This window comes from Megascapheus bottae, chromosome 24, assembly GCF_031878675.1.
Source record: "Megascapheus bottae isolate mThoBot1 chromosome 24, mThoBot2.hap1, whole genome shotgun sequence".
Lineage (NCBI taxonomy): Eukaryota > Metazoa > Chordata > Mammalia > Rodentia > Geomyidae > Megascapheus > Megascapheus bottae.
In genome coordinates this window covers 20377804-20399703 of record NC_143532.1, presented here as the reverse complement: position 1 = coordinate 20399703, position 21900 = coordinate 20377804, and the positions used below count along the sequence as shown (strand labels likewise).

Below are 21900 nucleotides of genomic sequence, written 5' to 3'. Positions count from 1 at the left end.
CCTACTATAATGATAAAAAAAATTGAGGCTGTAATCAAAGAAATAATAAAGCACCTCAATAAATATGTATTTTAGGTTCAGTTTGTATTCATAACAGTTGCCAACTTCAGAAGGACAAAATACATTGATCCCAAACAAACACTTCATATAACAACTCACAGAGCATAGGTTTAAACATCTCCTATATCACAGGAAATCTCTGTTCCTCAAATAGAGTCTGGGTAAATCTTTTTGTAAAAACAAATAATTATTTTAAGGCTTCTTTGAATATTCTCATTCTCAAATGTTTTATTTTCCTGAAGTATTATATACCCGTAAAAATACACAGTAAGGAATTTGATTGTCTAGCACTTGTAAGCTTTCCCCATAATTGAAAGGTAATTCATGAATATTTTTCAAGAGAAGAGTCAAACTTAAGTGTAGCCTATGAGTAACTGCATTTATTGTTGCATATCTACTACATTTCTGCATCCATCTTGGTAATCATCTGAAATGATTTTTGCACTCATTTATTCATAAAATATGCTAGCACTTAGTATTCAAATAAAAATCTATGATTGTCAATTTATAAATAGGACCCTAACAAGTGACATATAAAATACAACTATTCATAAGGTTTAAACTTTTGTCTAGTATTTTATTTACTTAATCTTAAGAAATCACTTTAAAGCTGGGCAGGGTGGCTCATGCCTGTAATCCTAGCTACTCAGGAGGCTGAGATCTGAGGATCTTTGTTCAAAGCCAGCCCAGGCACTACAAAGCCAAGAGACTCTTATCTCTAATCAATGTTTAGAAAACAGGATGTAGTGGGGATGTAGCTCAAGGGTAGGGCAATAGCCTTGAGCTGAAGCGCTCAGGGACAGCGCCCGGGCCCAGAGTTCAAGCCCTATAATCCACCAAAAAAAAAAAAAAAAAAAAAAAACACTTTAGAGCTAGTCATGGTAGTCCATACCAAATCACAGCACTAAGGAAGCTGAAGCAGAAAGATCACAAATTTGAGGATGGCCTTAGCTGAAAATTAAGAAGAAAAGCAAATTCTCACAAGAACAATAAAACTTCAAAGTACTCATCAGAGAAAAGTACCAGAACTAGAGATGAGCTCAGTGGAAGAGTGCTTGCTAAGCATTCACATTCTGGGTTCCATGCTAGTATTAAATAAATAAATAAGGAAGCAAGGGAGGAAGGAAGGAAAGAAAGAAGGAAGGGAGGGAGGGAAGAAGGAGTACCTACTAAATACTTAATGGTAAGCAATGAGGGCAAGTATAACATAAAAGGCAAAAATACTCTACAAATTGCATTTCCTGATATTATGAACAAAAGTGAAATGTGTTGAATAAATATATTAAACGTAGTCATGGCAGGATATTTTACTGAAACATCTATTTGGTTATGGGAGCTGTTGTCAATACCAAAATATTAGAAGATACAAGTAGCAAATACAAGAAAATAGAGCGGGTCACCAGTGGCTCACACCTGTAATCCTACCTACTCAGGAGGCTGAGATCTAAGGATCAGAGTTTAAAGCTAGACCATGTAGGAAAGTCCATGAAACTCTTACCTCCAATTAACCACCAAATAAAGCCAGAAGTAGAGCTATGGCTCAAGCAGTAGACAACTAGTTTTGAGGGGAAAAAAAAAAAGCTCAGAAACAGTACTTAAGCCCTAAGTTCTAGCCCCAGAACTGTCACAAAAAGAAAAGGGGAAAAAAGTAGACAATTTATACCCAAGAGGGCATGGAGATGAAATTATCTGGTGTTTAATAACCAGTCAACTTTGTCACTTTCTCAAGTTTAGCAACAGTACCAATTAAGTGTTATATCTAAGAGACTTAATTGTGTTTACCATGAATATAAATAGGTATGTATTGAATGTGGTGCTATTTTATAAATAACAAGAGCTGCTAGAAAGGTATATGCTCAGGAGTTTATATCACTAGTCACATGAGAAAGAACCAAGAAAATTTCCAAATACTTTTTTTGGTTTGTACATGTGTGTTCTGTTTGTTAGGTTTGGTTTGTTGAGACAGGGATCTTACTGTAACGCCTGTCTAGAACTCACTATGCAATTTAGGATGACCTCAAACTAGAATACCAACATCTTTGGCTTTCCCAACATTTTAAAGAAAAAAAAGAAGACAGTATCATCCTAACCTTACAACCAATACCCCTTAGTATTTGCTTTTCAGTTCCACACTCATTGGTCATGCCATCTTAACAGAGGACATAGACTTTGGCATGGGTCTGACTATGCAAAAACCTCACATCCCTGATCTTCATCCAAGATTAGATGAGAAGCAAGTATTTGAGCCCTTGAACTACATGAAATGTTAGGTGGGGTTAGGTGCAGTTTGCAATGTTTTGGGCTGTTCTTGGGGTTTTGGGGTTTTTTTTTGCTAGCTTAAGCCTTAATTTCTGAAGAAATTGACTTATTAGGTAGATTTTAGTTTTTGTTTTTGTTGGAGTGTGTTTTTTTTTAAAAAAAACATGCAAAAAGTTGGGGTTACATTCCACTCCCTGGAGGCATTTTTTTAAAATATCTTAGATGTTTTTCTTTGCAGTTATCTACATATTTCTAAAGAATGTACTTAAACTGTTCTAGTTTGGTTCATTGGTTCTGGACATTAACTATTGAATTACCATACCACTGTGAACATTTAGCTTTCTTACATCCATATTCCTATCACTGTTTTTCCAATAGAGCTATGTCCCATATTTTCTTTTTTAATTAAAGTAATATTCAGAGTTTATGTTAACTATACATCTAAATATCCTTCTGTAATGACATTTATATCTCCATTTTGACCATGATTACATCTCCTTTTTGATAGGAGAATTTTTTTAAAACATCATTTGTTCCTAAAAATTTGATGGGCTTGGTTATTATTTCATTCTTCCTGTGGCTAGCCATTACTATCTCCTGTTATAGCAACTGAAGTCAACTTTTCATCCAGTGAAAACAATCAGGAAGTAATTTTTTCTTAGAGCCCTTCATCTTCTTCCTTCCAATCTGGACTGGTTGCTTTCTAGGCCTCATAAACAGCTGTCACCCTCAAACTTGCCTTTAGCATCATCCTGAAAATTCTCTACTCATAATTTTCTGCTTTCTGAATCTCGTGTCTCATTCTGCAGTTTTCTGAGTAAAGGCAAATGTAAAGAAACAGGGATCTTACAATTCAAAATTTGAACTCAATCTCCCTCATCTTCAGGCTAACATTTCATACCTTACCCTACTTGTTCTGTTTTGAACTTTGCACTGTCATTTTGACTGAGATTATCCTGAGAATTTCTGTTGCAAAAGGGGCAGGGGAGGGCCTAAGAGTTTGCAGTTCTGATGCTACTGTGCTACTAGTCTGAGAAATCACACTTGGAGAATGACTGCTTTTTAAAAATTATACTTAGAAGAAAGAGAAAAAAAAGGGCAGGCTCTCGAGGAGACTGAAAACTGAGGATCACAATTCAAAGCCAGCCTGGGCAGGAAAGTCTGTGAGACTCTTATCTCTAATTAATCAAAAAAGCCTAAAGTGGAGCTCAAGTGGTAGAGAACTAGCCTTGGACAAAAAAACCCCAAAAACAAACAAAAAACAACTCAGGGACAGCTCCTAGACCCTGAATTCAAGCCCTAGATTAAGCACACATAGAAACCAACCCAACCCTATACTTGAGGATCAGGCAAAAATCTCCCCCACCACAAAAATCTCCATCAGACTACCAAGGCAAAATAAGCACAAAACAATGTTCCCTTTTCCCTCTGACCAATCAAGTTGCTTGAGTAACTAAGAAGACATTCAGCTGCAAATAACCACTGGGTAATTCTGACTTCTTAAGATACAGCTTTGATTTCTCAAAGTCTTAGCCTCATTCTCTCAATATGGCTTTTATTATTAAGAATACCAAGCTTTTCCAGCCTGCTCACTCTTGAGTGTTTTATTGACCTAAAGATAAAGATGGCTGAGAGATGACTACGGGAAGATAAGTTATAGAAAGGGGTTGATCACAAATCAGTGTTTGCTTCATTGCCTTATTATCACTTTCTACTTCAGAGGCAGCCTTAATATTCTTTCAGTGTATGGGATTGAACCCAGGGCCTCATGCATGCCAGGCAAGGATTCCATTTAAAATTACCCTTAATTTTAATCCAATTCTACTTCCATAAAGTTAGAGCAATGGAGGAAATACAACAATATGTCTAGGTTTCTATGCTTCCCAGAAGTGTTATACACCATCTCAGAATAGCATAGTTACAAACACTATATTTTATGGAAGTACAGTTAAGCTGAGCAATAGCTGACTTTACAGTCAGCATTCTGGAGACTGGATGAGTTTTTCAGGTTGGTGACACATTGCTGACATGGCTGAGGATGTAGAAGCTGAGTATGATTGAAGATAGTCCACAAAAAGCCATTTTCCTGCTTAGATGATCCCCTGTCCCTCTGTTTAGCTGAAGTGAAAACACTACAACATTGAGGGCCCAGAGCAAACCTACTGGCAGGAAGGACAGCTGGCAGGACTTGGGTAAATAAGCGCTTGGCACTCCCTTTAGTAAGTCAGACATTGTTTCCCTTTTTCCATACAGCTCTGAATGCAGCACCCAGTGATCTTCTAGAAGAAAAGAACACAGGCAAGAGCTTCCAAAAGCAGATTCTAATCTCATTCTTTCAATGACTCGCTCTGTGACCTTGAACCAGTCACAGTTCTCTCAGCTTCAGTTAGCTCATCTGTAATTGAAGGGGTTGAACTATGTCTTTTTCTATGGGTCATCTGAGTATTTAAGAGGGAAAAAAAGCATCTGAACATTTTTAAGTGAAATGAATAGAAGTTCGATTTCAACCTGACCGCTGTTGTTACTAAATGACTGCCTAATCAGACCCCTCATTTGTTCCAAATTAATCTGCAATGATTTAAACTGTAAGTTACAGATTGCAAAGTACTTGCTTCTATATTTTCCCCATTTTCTCCCTTCAACCCATTGAAAGTAAGTAGGGCAGCTTATTACCTCCATTATTTTCCTTATAACCAACTTTTACTCTAGGATCCCTTATCGCCTAAAACAGCAGCTCTTAAGTAGTTATGGACCACTTGCATGGCAGTCTTTACAGAACACCTGTTAGAAATTCTTCTTGGATACTGTTCCAGACCTACAAAGTCAGAACTAGTAAGGTGAGAGCCCTGGAATTTGTTTCTGTTCATCACAAAATATTTCTAGCTGGTTTTTGAGAATTGCTACTTTATAGAGGGCCAGGGGACTACCAATTGAGGCCCTATGCTAGCTGCTTTATATATTTCCATTCATTTCATCTTCATACAGTGGAGTACATATTCTTTGTAAATAAACATTTCACTTTGGACTGCTTCTCAATTTATGGGAAAAGATGCAAAAATAGTACTGATAGCATGCCATTCACCCAGGCAGTTGTTCCTATTGTTATTACATTCTTGTGGTTACTTTGTGAAAAAATTATGAGCAACACTGGTATCATATCGCGTGTTAAATTCCATGTCCACCAATTTTCTTCACTAATGCCTTTTTTTCTCTTCTAGGGGTTAATCCAGAATTCTATCTTGCATTTACTTGTCCTCCTTCATTTTTCAGTCTTTGCTTTTTTTTCTAATGATTTGAATTTTAAGAATATTGGTTAAATATTCTAGAGAATGTTCTCCCATTTGGATTTGTTTGATGTTTTTCTTATTAGAAGTTGGTTTGAAGGAAAGAATTCCACAAAGTAGAAATACCTTTGCCAAAACAAAACATCAAGAGGTACATGATATTTATGTGATATCATTTGGTGATGTGAAAAAGGGTATGTTTGTTAATTTCAGTTCAACCAAATAGAAAACAGAAACTTGTCAAGACTAATGCTCCCATAACGGCTAAGTGACAGAACAGGGGTAAAGATGATTTTCTCTGCCATGTTGGTTACAAGTGATCTTTCCAATTTTATCTTCCCAACTCTGTAAAACCATCCATTTAAGCTCAATTTTCTGTTACTTCATGCTGTTTTATGCATTACTCAGTACCTTCAAGTTTTCCAATGTATTATGTGAACACCCTTCTTTTAGGAAATTTGAAAGCCCCTACTGTCTGTCCCTTTAATTTGCTCCTTTGCCCATCTTATCTTAACTTCTGACTTTCTAAATTATAATGGAATACTGATATAAAGAGACAATTTTGCATGAGAATCCATTTGCTCCTGAGCTGAATGACCTTGGCATCCTGCCATCTACTATCTTACCCCCTTCAAAGGAATGTTTCTAAATTGTATTTCTGGCAGCATGTACCTCACTCTGTATTTTAAAATATCATCTTCCCACCCTTTGTGCATATTTCCTAGCACAATGCTCTGTTCAAGTAGAGTTGCTTAAGTGCTGTGCTGATAGTTTAGCCTGAATTAAAAAATATATAGAGATCGCTAATCAACTAGTTTGGTTTTCCATATTTTGATTTCCTTTATTTGATTATCTTAAATACACATAAGAACTCCTAATTTATTTGTTTTACTTAATAAAACAGTTAAGAACTCTTAATTGAGGCTTTCCTACAACCATCAAGAGCCTCATATCCACATTCTTTATTTAGGAACCTTTCACCAGATACCCTTTTGTTTCTCTGCTCATTCTCTTTAGCATTCTGGGCTTTATTTCAGATCTGTCCTCCTGAAGTATGTCTCCCTCCCTTTTCTAACACTTCTTCATTGCTAAAAATAGGTGATGTCCCTTCAGAGCAAAAACATTTGGCAAATCAGCTTTTATAGGTAGAGCTCTACCCTGGTGTTGGTGAGATTAGGGGATGGATAGGTTAAATACAAGCAGAAGCACTCCACTATTTCCTTCTCTCCATGGACCCCCACGTTCTCAAAGGAGTTTACAAAACTCATATATAAAAATAATGATGCCACTCTCATAAAAAATGCACAAGATAAAGGATGCTAAGTGAGAGTTTTGCAGAATACTAAAGAGTAAATAAAACAGCCTGCTCAGATGATCGCCAGAAAAATATTCTGAGGAAGCTTTTAATTAAAGAGCCCCAGTACCATACAACAAACCAGAGCTATGGGTGATGATTTCATGAACATATTTTTGCATATAGGGCCAGTGTCCTTTAGATTACAATGAATCATTTTTCAGTTCCCTCTTAGCTAGACTTTGCCTTGGTATAAGTATGATACCATCAGCTTGGGTTCAGTCTGTGCTAAGCTCTTCATATATCTGTGAAGCTTTATGAAATTAGCCATGAAAGAGGCATCAACATAACACCTAAAACATTCTTTTCAGCTATTAGATACTTAGCACCTTCAGGGAAATAGTTACCTACACATGAATATATAGTATATGTCCATGAACATATTTACACTTGTAAAATTACATGTTCACTTATGAAGTTATATTGCCCTAATTTCTTTGAATTAAAGTAGCAAAATTTTAATGCAAATTTAAATTTCTTAGAAATCTATACTTAAAAGTACCTAGTCCCAATTTGGTGCTCAATTAAATGTTATTCCATTTAATTGTTGACAACTATGTGGAGCTGCTTGTTAATTACTTTCTTTTTATTCTTTCAATCTGAACTCAAAAATCTACCCTCTCTTTTTCTCACTAGAGTTAATGCCAAATTCTCTGCCTGTCTTCAGTATTTCACACATACCCTTAGAGCCATGGTTCTCATAACCTGATTTGTAGGCCTCTGGTTATCTGTCAAAAAAATTCTTTTGGGGTATAAATAGTTCAAGGAATGAGTCACACCAAAATGGATGAAGAATTAGAAGTACTTTTCTAGCATAGATTAACATTATTGTAGCATGATGGGGCAGAAAGAGTACATCAACATCTTAGTAATATTATCATTGATGAGTTGTCTTGCTATTGGTGTAATTTTCCAGTATTGAGGAACTGAGAGCCATCCGTAAGTATCCTTCCAATCATGATATGTCTCATATATCTGTTTCCCATAGTTCCTATAACTCAAATATTCACCATAAGTCCATTAGAGTGGCTAATCTGTTGTAGCTAACTATTAACCTACTGGTCTCTTTGTAAATCTAATGCAAATGACAGATTCTGTTTAGAACATTGCATATGCAAAATTTTTTCTCATTATTTTAGGGGATTCACAAGTCTTCTTAATCATCTCTATCCATGGAATTCCTCACTACTGCTTAGTAGTAAGTGGTATAAAGGCAAAATAGACATGATTTCTTAATTATCAAAGGGGATGTCCAATACCAACTGCTTAGAAACAGTTCACAATAATAGTAAAGTCAGCTTATAGGAAATTGTATAGAGTGACTATATATAGACACTGAGAAAAAAAAACAAAACTGGTGCAAGATTTCTAAGTTACATAGTAAATTGGTTAATATATATCATGTAATAACACCATCATTCTAATTATTTTATTGAAAAGGAAGATAATCATGTATCTCTGTACAAAAACTTTAAAAAGTGCTACAAATAAGCATATGCATTTCTCAAATGCAGAGACCTTCTAAATAATAATGATAATCAAACATTTTGAGAATAAAAAAGAAACAGTTCATAATAATAATAATAATAAGGCAACATAGGAAAGTAATCAGTTACTGTATTCAGAAAATTGTACTGTTGACTGTATAGCAGTAGGATGGAAGTCTTTGCAAACAGCCACTGGATATTCACATTTCATACAAGAAATAAGAGCTTTTGTTGTATTCTCAGAAACATTATCTGATGGCACTAAGACAGCAAAGAGGATTCTGGTCATGGTCTAGTACATGGTACTCAATAAATATTCGGTGAATAAGCAAACTGTCTATGAATAAAATGCCCTGACTTTTCTAAGAAGATATTTGAAAAGAGTAATAAAATTATTTCATTAGCTTCCAACCTTCTTTAGAAATAGCATTTCCATCTCCCTCCCTACTCGATCCAAAAATGTCAAAGCATTCCTGAACCCAAAATAAAACTCTCTGAGACATGTTTTACATGAGGTAAGAAATGTTAAAAAAAAATTTATACATAGTTATACAAGCTTAACTATGGAATAGAATCCAGAAGACTTTTTACTTCAAGTAGGTCCTGGGAAAGGAACATTTCCAAATTTCCTTAATAATGCTACTTTCTAGCAGAGTAATTAAATAGCTTTAAGAAGAAATAATTTTCTTTGAAATCCAGATGATACTCTGCCTTTTTATATCCATAAAGAAATGTCATCAAATAAGACAACATGAAAAACCCTTAAACAATTCATAATCAATTTGTATTTACTCTATTTGTTCTGTAATGAAATGAAGGGTTTGCCTTCCATCTGAGATTGTTGCTCTATCAGTTATGCATTGCTTGGGGTTTTTTGCTAAAGAAAAAAGATCTTACTTTTCACAATATGACATCTTACAAGAAGGTCTAGGAAGTTACTACTCCACCAACTACAAATGAATCTTTAGCTTTCCTTAATGTCTCAGATTATCACACAATAGTTGTGTAGTTTTGGTCAAATCACCTAGCCTCAGTTTTGTCACTAGAGTAATAAAACTTATCATAACTCTCCACGGTTGAAAGGAGGTCTAGGTAAGATTATGCACATGAAGCCTGGCTGCTCAAATTCTGTATCAATGTTAAAACAAATAGGTTTCACCCGGAAGAGAGGCTTACCTGGAGAGGTAATTTGGTCTGCTGTTAGATGTGTGACAGCAAATAGAAGTTGTGGGTATAGAAGTTAAGATCACTATCATACATGCTTCTTTTTTTGTTTTGTTTTCTACTGTTCCATTTCTACTGTTTGTTTTCAGCCTAGTACTACTTGGATCCTAATCATTCAACATCTAAGTTGCCTTTAATTTCATTAACATTCAAAGCTACTTCTGGAAAAGGTAAGACATCTTTAATTACTTGATCTGACATCTGATGGCAGAGGAAAAACAGCAAAATCCAGACTTCCTTCTTAGTTTAATTTGTTATTCAACCACTAATTAAAAATATTAATGCATACTAAAATATAAGTTCATCCTTATGATATAGTTGATAAATAAACTTGATAACAGGATAAAACAATTTTTATTTTTTAATTAATATATACAGAGGCAGGCATGTTCAGAGAAACAGCAATTCAGAATGTAATCTGGAACAGATGGCTCTGCTCTACATGCTACCTCAGAAGGGGACTGTTTTTCAAGGTAAATAGAAACAAATGTTTGGTGCACTTTACACTAAAATGTAGATCTCATGAGAGGCATCTTCTAGCATGAGATGAATTTCTTATTAGTGAATTTTTAGGATAAATACAAAAGCCCATTTAAGTATTCACTCATTAAATTGTTAATAGTATCCTGAATTACTTTTTGTTGATATCGTGAGGATATATTTAGTTATTTCTAAGACACTTCATGTTATATCTTTCCTCTGTCTTCCAGTCCTTTACCAATCCCCACTTTGTTTCCTGGCCTCAAGCTTGCTATAGCCAAGGCTGGCCATGAACACATCATCCTGTCTCCACCTCCTGAGTACTGGGATCAGGAGCGCACATATCATTATGCCTAACAATTTGATTGTTCTTTTTCATATTCAGTAAGATATGTATCCTGCCAAAAGAATACTATATTGTTCTCCCAGAAACTCATTTATTTAGCAAATATATTTCAGTAGTGGACACTGTAAAATGAAAAGACTTACAAATCTCAAGTATGCCACTGATCATGACTTTAAAACCATCTCTCGAGTCTTCTTCACCTGTCAACCACTATACTATTTGGCTTATCCACCTGAAAAGACTTTGTGTGAATAAGCACATTCATATATTTATATACTCATTCAGAAAAGTCAGTAGGCCCCCTCTTTGTGCTACACTCTAGTCTGGAGCCACAGATTTAGAGGGATACAAAACAGAAGAGAACCTGACCTCTACTTTATAAGAATTAACAATAGGCTTCATTTAAACAGAAAGAGAAGGAGAAGGACAAGAAGGGTGGAGGGTTGCCTGATGGACAGTGTGAATGGTTTCAAGTCAGGGCTCAGCCAAAGGTGGTACTAGCAGTAGTAATAATTCTTATTGTTCTTTGCTAATGTTTATGATTTTTTGTTGTTAAAGGAGTGGTTTTCTAAAAATAATATCAGGGTCACATTTGTTAGCCTACTGTATCAATCCATAAATGAAGAATAATTATTTGAATGCAACCTTTGCAGAGCTATTAAGTAAAGGTGGCACTTCCTTCAATTATATCTCCAATTTGTTTATCATCTCTGCATAATCAAGGTACTCTGAATTACCACAATGAAATTTTCAGTTTCTTACCAAACAGCATTCTCCTTTACTCCTAAAAACATGTAGCTTTATCATGACATAATCTTATCTAAATGATTACTAGGCCAATAATGTTAATAATAATATATTTGCAATAATAAATTGAAACGTATTTTTCACAGAGTCCATATGATTTTATGAGTTATTTATGAGTTTCAAAGTTAAATGTGGTGATAATAGTAAGTGGTGGGTTGATAAAGTAAGATAACAAATGTGACCTTCATACTATTTTTAGAAAATGATTCTTCTACCTGAATCCTGTTTCAAGTGACTATCTCAGGATAGCCTCATGACTGTGGTTTTTCTCCTCAGTAGTAACAATGATGGTAGCTACATGTGAAAGAAGCTGATTCCAAGGAGCTCTCTTCGGGGCATAGCTAGATTCTGGAGACAATAGCAAAATGTCTTTGGCCCTAAGAAACAGCAGAATGTCACAGCTTAGTCACTCTGCAGTAGAAAACTAGGTTGTTTCCAGTGTGATTTTACTTTTATTTAAAATAGCATAAATTTTATGGTGAAAGAAGAAAAACAGGGGCTGGTAGTTTGGCCTAGTAGTAGAGTGCTTGCCTAGCATGCATAAACACCTGGGTTTGATTCCTCAGTAGTACATACATAGAAAAGTTGGAAATGGTGCTATGGCTCAAGTGGGAGAGCTCAAGCCTTGAGAAAAGCCCAAGGACAGTGCTCAGGCCCTGAGTTCTGACCCTACGACTGGCAAAAAAAAAGAAAGAAAGAAAGAAAGAAAGAAAGAAAGAAAAGAAAACATTACATACATTTTAAAGCATTTAAATATACATTTTATTTTAATCTAAAACATTTACGTACACATTCACTCTTCTATGTAAAAGAAAAGTGGTTTTGTACTAGTATTGTTGTTTCAGATAGGGACTCAATATGTATCCCAGGCTGGTCTCCATTCTGAAATCCTCCTGCCTCAGTATTCTGTGTGGTGGGATTATTATCATTGGCCACAATATCCAGCTTTATTATTTATTTACATTATATACTTATTATTCAGTTCTCTGACTAGAGCTCCAATATTCTTTCAAACTTAAATAACACGTAAAACATAACAAACTTTACTTTCTGACTACTGGGTAAATTAGTAAATCCTTGGATTTTTTTAATGCTTTCAGTACTAATATCGTTAAGATCATGGAAGCATCATGCTGAATGCCTCCATTTCCCTTTTAGCAAGTAAGCAGGGATTGACTAGAACTCTTAAGGACAATGCTAGAGAAAATTCACACACACACACACACACACACACACACACACACACACACACACACACAAAAGCAGGACTGACTAGAGAAGTGGAGAATCTGTGGTGTCTCTTTACTCTATGGAGTAAAATCCTTACCAAGCTTATGGGTCCTCTTAGTTAGTTACCACTGGTTGCTCAGCTCCTGTATCCATGTGATTCCTTTTCCAACCCCCTGGGACTTCTCCATTTATCCTATTCATCCACAAAAAAAATTCTCAAAATCAGTTGGGTAGTAGTTGCAAACCATTATCTGCCCACTGTGCTGAAAAGGATATAAAACAATCTAGAGAAAACCTCTCAAGATGGGTTAAAAAAATTACTCTAGCATTTCTATGAGTGGTATCACTTCTAAGTTGGAAAATAAAAAAAACATGATAATCTTCATAATATTGGCTTGTTATGCTTACAAAGATGTTATATTTCTAAAACAAATGTTATTAATGTATAAAAGAAACAAAAAGTAAAGAAAACTATTGTGCGCCAGGAGCATGGCCTAGTGGTAGAGTGCTCACCTAGCATGCACAAAGCCCTGGGTTAAGTTGTACTGTGGCTTGAGTGGTAGAGCGCTAGTCTTGAGAAAGCTCAAGGACAAAGCACAGCCCCTGAGTTCAAGCCCCAAGACTGGCAAAAACAAAAACAAAAACACTATTTTGACAGTGGAACAGATGTACCCAGATCCAAGGAGTGAATAATACATTTGTAACACTTTCTTGCCTTTTCCCCCTGAGGGATTCATATCCACTAGAAACCTGTCATGGAACTTCCTCACATTTCTCCCCAGGTTCTCTGTCTGCTCACATTTAGAAATATGGATATAGAATATAGAAAGTATCAGCAGTGGCTCATGCCTAAAATCCTAGTTACTTAGTAGACTGAGATCTGAGGCTGGATGTTTCAAGCCAGCGCAGGCAGACAAATCTGAGAGTTTGGGGGTTTTTGTTTTTTGTTTTGGGTTTTTTTTTTTTTGCCAGTCTTGGGGCTTAAGCACTGTCCTTGGGCTTTCCTCAAGGCTAGCACTCTACCACTGGAGCCAGAGCACCACTTCCAGCTTTTTATGTGGTACCAAGGAATTGAATCCAGGTCTTCATGCAAGCACTCTACCACTAGGCCAAATATTCAGCCCCCTGAGAGATTTTTAACTTTAGCAAAAAGCTGTAACTCAAATAGTATGGCTCAAATAGTAGAGTGCCAGCTGTGAGTGAGCAAGCCAGAGAAAGAGGCCCTGAGTACAAGCTGCTATACTGTATTTATATCTATAAAATTATATATCCATAAAATTATATGTTTTATTATATAAAATTATAAATATAATTCAATATATCTAATTGTATATAAATTATATATTTAATTATAAATAAATTTCATTTTAGAGTTATATATTTATCTCTAAATGTATATAACATATATATTTATACACACACACATATATATAACTCACTTACTTTACTGAGGAAATTAAAATCTGGAATGCATCCTGGATCTCCCAGAGTTTGCTGAATGAAGACTAAAAGTCCTGTCTCTTCCTTATGGCCTGGTATTCTTCTTACTCTGTGCTCTTCATTTTAAAGATTGTGATTATTTATTCTCTGTCCAAACCTACCAAGACTGAAGCTTGCCAATATCTTCCTTTAAAAATTGTACACCAGGGACTGGGAGTTTGGCCTAGTGGTAGAGTGCTTGCCTAGCATGCATGAAAACCCAGGTTCAATTCCTCTGTACTACATACATAGAAAAAAAGCTGGAAGTGGTGCTGTGACTGAAGTGGTAGAGCTCTAGCCTTGAGAAAAGTCCAAAGAGAGTGCTCAGGCCCTGAGTTCAAGCTGCACAACTTGCAAAAAATAAATAAATAAAATAAAAATAAAAATTGTACACTATCTACTTCCAATTTCTAATTGCTGCTTTTATGGGATACAGGGTGCCATAAAATATGAAGTATATTCTGATAATTATTCAATACAAAAATAATCAATTCTGTTTTAACAGCTAAAAATAATTTATTTAAATAGATCTATAGAATCATAGGTTTCTTGGGTCAAATACATTTATAATGCTCAATTATATCTGACAAAGGAAAGGATGATTACTGAAGAAAACTCAATAAATATGAATAACATAAATAGTCTCCATGTTATTTAAAAGAATAACAGGAATTAGAGATATGGCTCAGAGAACCAATGTAAATGAAAAAGCTGAGTAAAAGCATAAGGCCCTGAGTTCAACTGGCACAAAACAAAATAAAAAACATACACTAAAAGAATCATTTAGATATGACCTTTGAACCTTAAATTGGGGGAAGTGGGAAGGTGCAGAAGAAAGTTTTTTAAGCCTGTTCATCTTGATTATACAACATATGATCTAGGAAATCTAGGGCAAGTCACTTGAACTTCTCTGAGCTGAATTTTCCTCTGTATCAAAGAGCTATTATAACAATCAAACCAGGCTGAGAGGTTGGCCTAGTGGTAGAGTGCTTGCCTCGCATGCACAAAGACCCGGGTTCAATTCCTCAGTACCACATACATAGAAGAAAAAAAAAGCCAGAAGTGATGCTGAGGGTCAAGTGGTAGAGCTCTAGCCTTGAGAAAGCCCAAGGACAGTGCTCAGGCCCTGAGCTCAAGCCCAGGACTGGCAAAAAAATAAATAAATAAATAAAAAACAATCAAACCGGATCAAACCAAATAATACATGAGACATTACTACCGTTCAAAAGTCAGAGATTATGTGTACCAGGATGGCAGGGAACCATTTCTGTAGCATTTAATAGTGTAGTCACAGTATCTATCAGCATCTAGCACATAAATATGCTAAATTCATGCATTAAATATATTAAAATAATTATGAGGAAAATAACATGCTATCACTATTTTTTCTGAGAAAATGTTCATGGTGGGGGCAGATAAAACCAAGTGTATAAGTAGAACATAGTGGGAAAAGCAAAAGATAGGAAAGAATGATTGCCTTCTCTTCCTTTCTAGACTAGACGCAGAGGTGGTAGAAGCAATGAAAGGATGATCAAATTGACCGGTCCCAAAATTGTCCTTTTTTTCTTCTACTACTCCACTCGTACCTCTCAGTCCCATTATTGATTCCCATCACTCCTCCCCAGCTAGAATTCCCTTAGGAAATCAGCCTTATTAATTTCACAGTTATCATTAAGCCATTATATTTGGTGGGGTTTTTTTGTGATCTGTACATATCCTCTCTTTAGTCATTAGGGAAAGTGTGGCTTTTTATTTATATTGGCTATATCTAAATCTGAATCTAATTTCCTCACTATCCCTTTATAAAGTCTACAACGACAAGGGAGAAAGTTGGTAGACTTTAATGACAGCTTAAGAAGAAAATTAGTGCTGGTCTTTTTGTTTTTCCTATCTTTACTTCAAGTTTGAAATGATTCAAGCTAAATGTCCTGTGGGGTAGGTGTCTGGTCGAAAAGATGTCTTTTCTCAATTTTATAAATATGCTCCATTACACACATAGGAATTTCATAAGAATGTTTTGTCTTTCATAGAGGTCAAGGTGTGTAGTAATTTGGGGAACAGATAACATGCATAAATGTCAACTGAAGAACCATGTTACTCTATTGGAACTTCATGTTCTTGGCAGACTTAGAGAATAGCCCAAATTATATATATTTTAGAGGATGCAAATAGGTCACAAAATTAAAGCAGTCTAGTCTGGCCAAACACTCAACCATTTCTAAGTTTCAAGTAATTAATATCCACATACTTCCAGTCACACTAGTTACAGGCAACTCAAAAATCAACTAGATTCAGAGAAAATACCCCTACATTTATTTGTTTTCACAAAAAGAGGTGACAGGAACAAACAACAGCACAGATCCTGCTGCCAACAGCAATGCAGTAATAAAACTCTGGACCTTGAAGCTTACAGAAGACTAATGAGATAATGTCTAAAATGTGTTTGAGTTGCATATGTGAAAAGGCTCTATGAAGATGGGAAATATGATAATGCAAGAAATTTTTGTGTCTGGTGCCTCTGTATTGAACTATTAAATTCTTTACAACTGTGTATATACTAATCTTTTTGTCAAATCTATCAAAGGAAGGTTGAAAGATATTTTTCATTCTTTTCATCATAACAAATAAGAATCTTAGTTTCTGACCAAAGACTTCCCCCAAAAAACCCCAACGTAAAAACCATGACTGTTAAGCAATGCCTTCATATTAAGCCAAACTTCCAACTTCAAGTACAGCTCTAGGTCAATCTTACTATCAACATGAAAGCACTAATCCTGACTCTCTCCAATTTTCCTCCATATTCAAGCCAAAAGAATTCCTTGCTGTATTAATTTGACAAAACTGGAAAAGCACACCTTCTTTGAAATTCTTGAACTACTAAAGTACACTCAGCAAATAATGACAACAAAGACTATATAATAGACTTCTATAATTTAGGGGCTTAGTTCAAATACTCAGGAACCTTAATCTGATCTTTCATTCAAGTCCCTTCATTTAAAAGAATACAAACTTTTATTTCTTCCCATGGAGTCTCTTGTATCTAACAATTATAAATAAGAAAACTAAGTTTGGATGGTGGAGTATATGGCACATTAATGTAATCCCAGCCATACTAAGAAAGATAAGTTGGAGGATGATGGTTCAAAACCATGCATGGACAAAAACTTGAGACCTTATCTGAAAAAATAACTAAAGCAAAAGTGGTGTGGTAGAGCTCCTGCTTAGCAAACATGAAGCTCCAAGTTCAAATGCCAGTATTGGGGGGAAAAACACAAAATAACAAAATGGGAAATAAAATTTAGAAAAAAATCCCTGATATGAATATCAAAGACATGCTCTTCGTACAAGTTCCTATAGGACAATAAATATTTCATTTGTTCAAAATCAACATTATTTCATCTTTCAGAATCTTACTTGCAGCCAAGCTACTACCACCTTTTTGAACTCACAAACTTAAAAATTTTCTAGACTAACCAAGGGTCAAAATTTGCTTTAGAAAAATCACTAAGTCTTAGAAGTGGGAAGCATTGTGATATACTCTTTAATTTAGTCCTTGTGCTTATACAAGTGGATGTAGTTAACCAATATTAAAAAGGATAGCCACTGTAGACAATGGGACATGATTGATCTTCAGGGACACATACAATGATATAAGACCCTTCTACCTCAAACAGAAGTATCTGAAACGCATCAATAATCACTTAAGAGAGAAGTATGATGAATAAGAATCAAGTTTTGGGGCTGGGAGTTTGGCCTAGTGGTAGAGTGCTTGCCTAGCATGCACAAAGACCCAGGTTCAGTTCCTCGGTACTACATACATAGAAAAGCTAGAAGTGGTGCTGTGGTTCAAGTGTTAGAGTGCTAGCCTTAATGAAAGCCCAAGGACAGTGCTCAGGCCCTGAGCTCCTGCCCCAAGACTGGCAAAAAAAAAAAATCAAGTTTCAAATTTTCTGGTTCAGAAATTCTTAGAATGGAGCTCAGGAATTTGCATCACTAAAAACATCTCAGGGCCAGGCATTGAGATCTGAGGATCAAGGTTCAAAACCAGCTAGGCCAGGAAAGTCCATGAGACTCTTATTTCCAATTAAGCACAAAAAAAAAAAGCCAGAAGTGGACCTATGCTTCAAATGGTAGAACAACAGCCTGGAGCATAAAACTCAGGGTCAACTCCAGGCCCTGAGCTCAAGCCCAAGGACCAAAAATCAAAGCAAAATAGAACAGAACAACTATAACAACAACCCTCCCCCCCCCCCACAAAAAGCATCTCAGGTAATTCAGGTAATCCTTACACACACACACACACACACACACACACACACACACACACACACACACAACATTTGAGAACAATGGTTCTCAAATGAGTTATGCATAAAACACCAGAAAACACTGAATTGAGAGTTTATCCTTTTAGGACATGAAAAAAGAAGAAATAACTGCACCTCCTTTCCAATACCACATACTTTTCAGAAAACAAGAAGGCATCTTTTAACCAAACTCAAACTCATATCAGATATTCTTCTAAATTGTATTAATCTAACCATTTTATTTTATTTATTTTTTTTTTTGCCAGTCCTGGGCTTGAGCTCAGGGCCTGAGCACTGTCCTTGGACTTTCTCAAGGCTAGAGCTCTACAACTTGAGCCTCAGCACCACTTCTGGCTTTTTCCTAGGTATGTGGTACCGAGGAATCGAACCCGGGTCTTCGTGCATGCTAGGCAAGCACTTTAACCACTAGGCCAAACTCCCGGCCCTAATCTACCCATTTTATATAATAGGACCATTTAGTACAGAAAGTTTAACTCTTCAGTGATCTACAATTCTCCCTTAAATGCTTTTGGTTTAGTCTTATTTTGCCTCATGGACCATATATTTTAATCTATTTTCTTCTCATGACAATAATATGCATTCAGAACAGTAATCTGCTTGCTTTTCCTTTTGTCAGAAACACAAAAACAAGTAAACAAAGAAGTGAAATCAGAAATAGGGAAGTTATAGAAGCTATGTATATATGACCATATAGGATGAGGCTAAGTGAAATGAACTCCAGGATAAGGAAACAAGAGGTTAATCTTTGTGACTGTTTTTCTTAATGTACTTTATGAAGCTATTTCTTTTCTCTTATTTTTCCTTTAAGGTTTATCTCATGTTATTATTGTATCTGACTTTGGTACCTTGTATATTGTATGTATGTTTGTTTGTTTATTTGAAAAAAGGAAGGTAAGCAAAACCAAGATGAGTGGGAGGTGTGAGGAGAGTGAAAGTGGGAGAAAAACATGGAAAGGGGTAACAATGTTCAAGAAGTAATGTACCCACTACCCGAGCAATGTAACTGTACATCAATAAAAAATGAATAAAAAGAAAAAAGAAATAGGGGAACTAGCTGGACTTGAAGAAAATAAGCTCCTGACAGAATTAGATGGCACACTATAACTCTAGATAAGGCAAACACTTTACGTATAGAAATGACTATTAATAAAAATTGCAGAGGCGTTTGACTGGTATATAGAAGATGGATAACTGAATTTTTAACAAGCACCATAGCTGAGTCTAACATGAATGATTTCGAGAGTGCATTGTAGGAGTTTCAAGATTTCAAGACTCCGAACTTTTCCTTGAAACTTCCTTTGAGTTTAACTTAATCTATTAAACATAATAGAGCATCAATTCATGCACTGTAAATTAAATAATTATAAGAGGAAACAAATCACCTAATCATAAGTTACTCTCCTCCAGAACTGGAAGCCACATGTAGTTAAAAAAAGAAAACATTGTATGCTCTGCTGTTACTCCTTTTATGACACATATAAAGCTTCAGAATGTATCTACTTTTAAATTTAAAAGTATACTGAGTAGTTTGTACAACAATGGAGAATGTTAACTGAGTGCAGTGAGAGGATTTCTCTTGTTAGAAAATAGATAACTCTGAGGATCACATAAAATAAAACAAAATGAAATCTCTTTTTGCACTCAACATCCTGCTTCTAATGTGAGGATTGTAATTTCCCCATTCCCACAGGATTAACTGTGGATCAACTGAACATGTGCAATATTACTTAATTACTCATAATTCACAGGGAACTGCAATATTCTCATCCTCATTTCCTTTGGGGGAACTAGAATATAACTGACTGGGTTCTGGGATCATAAGCTTTCTGAGTCTGGGACAAATATTTCATATATGTATATAGCATGCTATTTTCCATAGTCCACAACCTGTAAAAGGTGCACTGTGCTGGCATGTTACTCAGTGACTCTATAATTTTGATCAGGTTATTCAAGCTCCTGAACTAAGGCTCAGCTTCCTTAACTGAAAAAGTAGGTGCCCAAGTACCTCTTATGGAATCAAAACTCGTGAAACTAGCCAGGCATGATGGCTCATGCCTGTAATCCTAGCTCTTCTGGAGGCTGAGATGTGAGGATTGCAGTTCAAAGCCAGCTGAAGAGTTCAGAGACAACGCCCAGGCCCAGGGGTAGGACGGTAGCCTTGAGCTGAAGAGTGCAGGGAAAGCACCCAGGCCAGCAGAAAAACAAAAGAAAACAAAACCTCCTGAAATCAACAGATTTCTGAAAAATCTATGATCTGTTATAGATGATAGCCAGAGGAAGGAATGACAGTCCTGGGACAAGGTCTGACAACTTTCAGCATTTGAGCTAAGTAGCAGCTGGAAAACATTCACTGAATCTAAAAAGCCAGAGTATTTGATAGTGAGAAAATGGAAAAGGAAGACAAAATGTATCACACTGAGCTCTACTGGCTATTGATAAGACAAGTAGGATGACCTGAAATAGGGAAAGTTTTGCGAACAACAACTTTCAAGGAGAAGAAATAGCTGCCACTGACTGTACCCAGAATGCAGTGGTTCTTGGGGGTCAGGAAAAATTTGAATGAAAATTTTAACATACACTGGAGAACTCAAAGAATGTAAAAATGGTCATTTGTCCTCTGTAGATTAATAAATTAATCTGTTCCATCTCACTTACTTTCCCTCAATCCTTTGGCCCTTTGTAATTAAAGGTAGGATATCTCAGAATTTCTTTGTTATCAATCTGTATTCATGGTCTAGGCTCTTTCCACTCAGCCACGAAGCTTCCCACACCACAGTGCCTAACTGAGGTTTATGTGGGAGGATCACATGAGATAATTTTTGTAAAAGTGCTCTGTAAGCTGTAAAGCACTATACAGATGAAGCGGATTATTATTAGTCTTTTATGAAACCAAGCCATAAAGATGCAAAGTGACCCAGAAAAAGAAAACAGAGTAGGCAAACCTGAAACACAATATCTACACCTAGACCAGGCCCCCACATCCACGGTAGGAAGTAGTTAGGTAGGTGCTTAGTAACCACTGAATGAGTAAAGAAAAACTTAAAAAAAAAAAAAGGTTTCTACCTCCACCGTTGTACTGCTGAAATCAAGAAGGAAGAAATATATGTAAGATCAAGGATAGATTAAACCAGCCACACACATCAGAATGTCGCTAAGAGCCTAAGATCTGAAATCATTAGATACAAATGGGCACTAAAATGTAAAATATGCAGGGAAATGGCTATCCCCTTACCTTCCGTCTTTCAAATTCAGCCTTGAAGATATAGCAGAACTTGGATGAGGGTGTTGAAGTTTTTCTCTGCCATCTGCATACTGTCCTACCAACCCCTAGTGGAAATAATTTCTATAGAACATTGGGTATCTAGGCTCTCTGTTTTGGATAGGAAAGGCTGATATTCAGTGATAGTATGATTTTAAGGTAAACTATATTCCTCTCTTTAATATCACCTCCCCAACCCAACTAGGAAAGGAGAATGGAGGGAAAGTATTTACTATATATATATATATATATATATATATATATATATATAAAGTTCTCCATCGTTTCTAAAAATAGCTAGAC

At 35.8% G+C, this 21900-nt stretch overlaps 1 protein-coding gene across 1 annotated transcript in view; it reads right to left on the bottom strand.

The window, feature by feature from the left end:
• Ces5a (carboxylesterase 5A) overlaps positions 1-21756 on the bottom strand; it is a 257321-nt gene extending 235565 nt beyond the window's left edge. Inside the window, exon 1 of the mRNA XM_090357626.1 lies at positions 21571-21756. The gene's annotated coding sequence lies outside the window, so the exon portion shown is untranslated. The remainder of the gene's footprint in view (positions 1-21570) is intronic.
• Between the last annotated feature and the right edge of the window lie 144 nt (positions 21757-21900).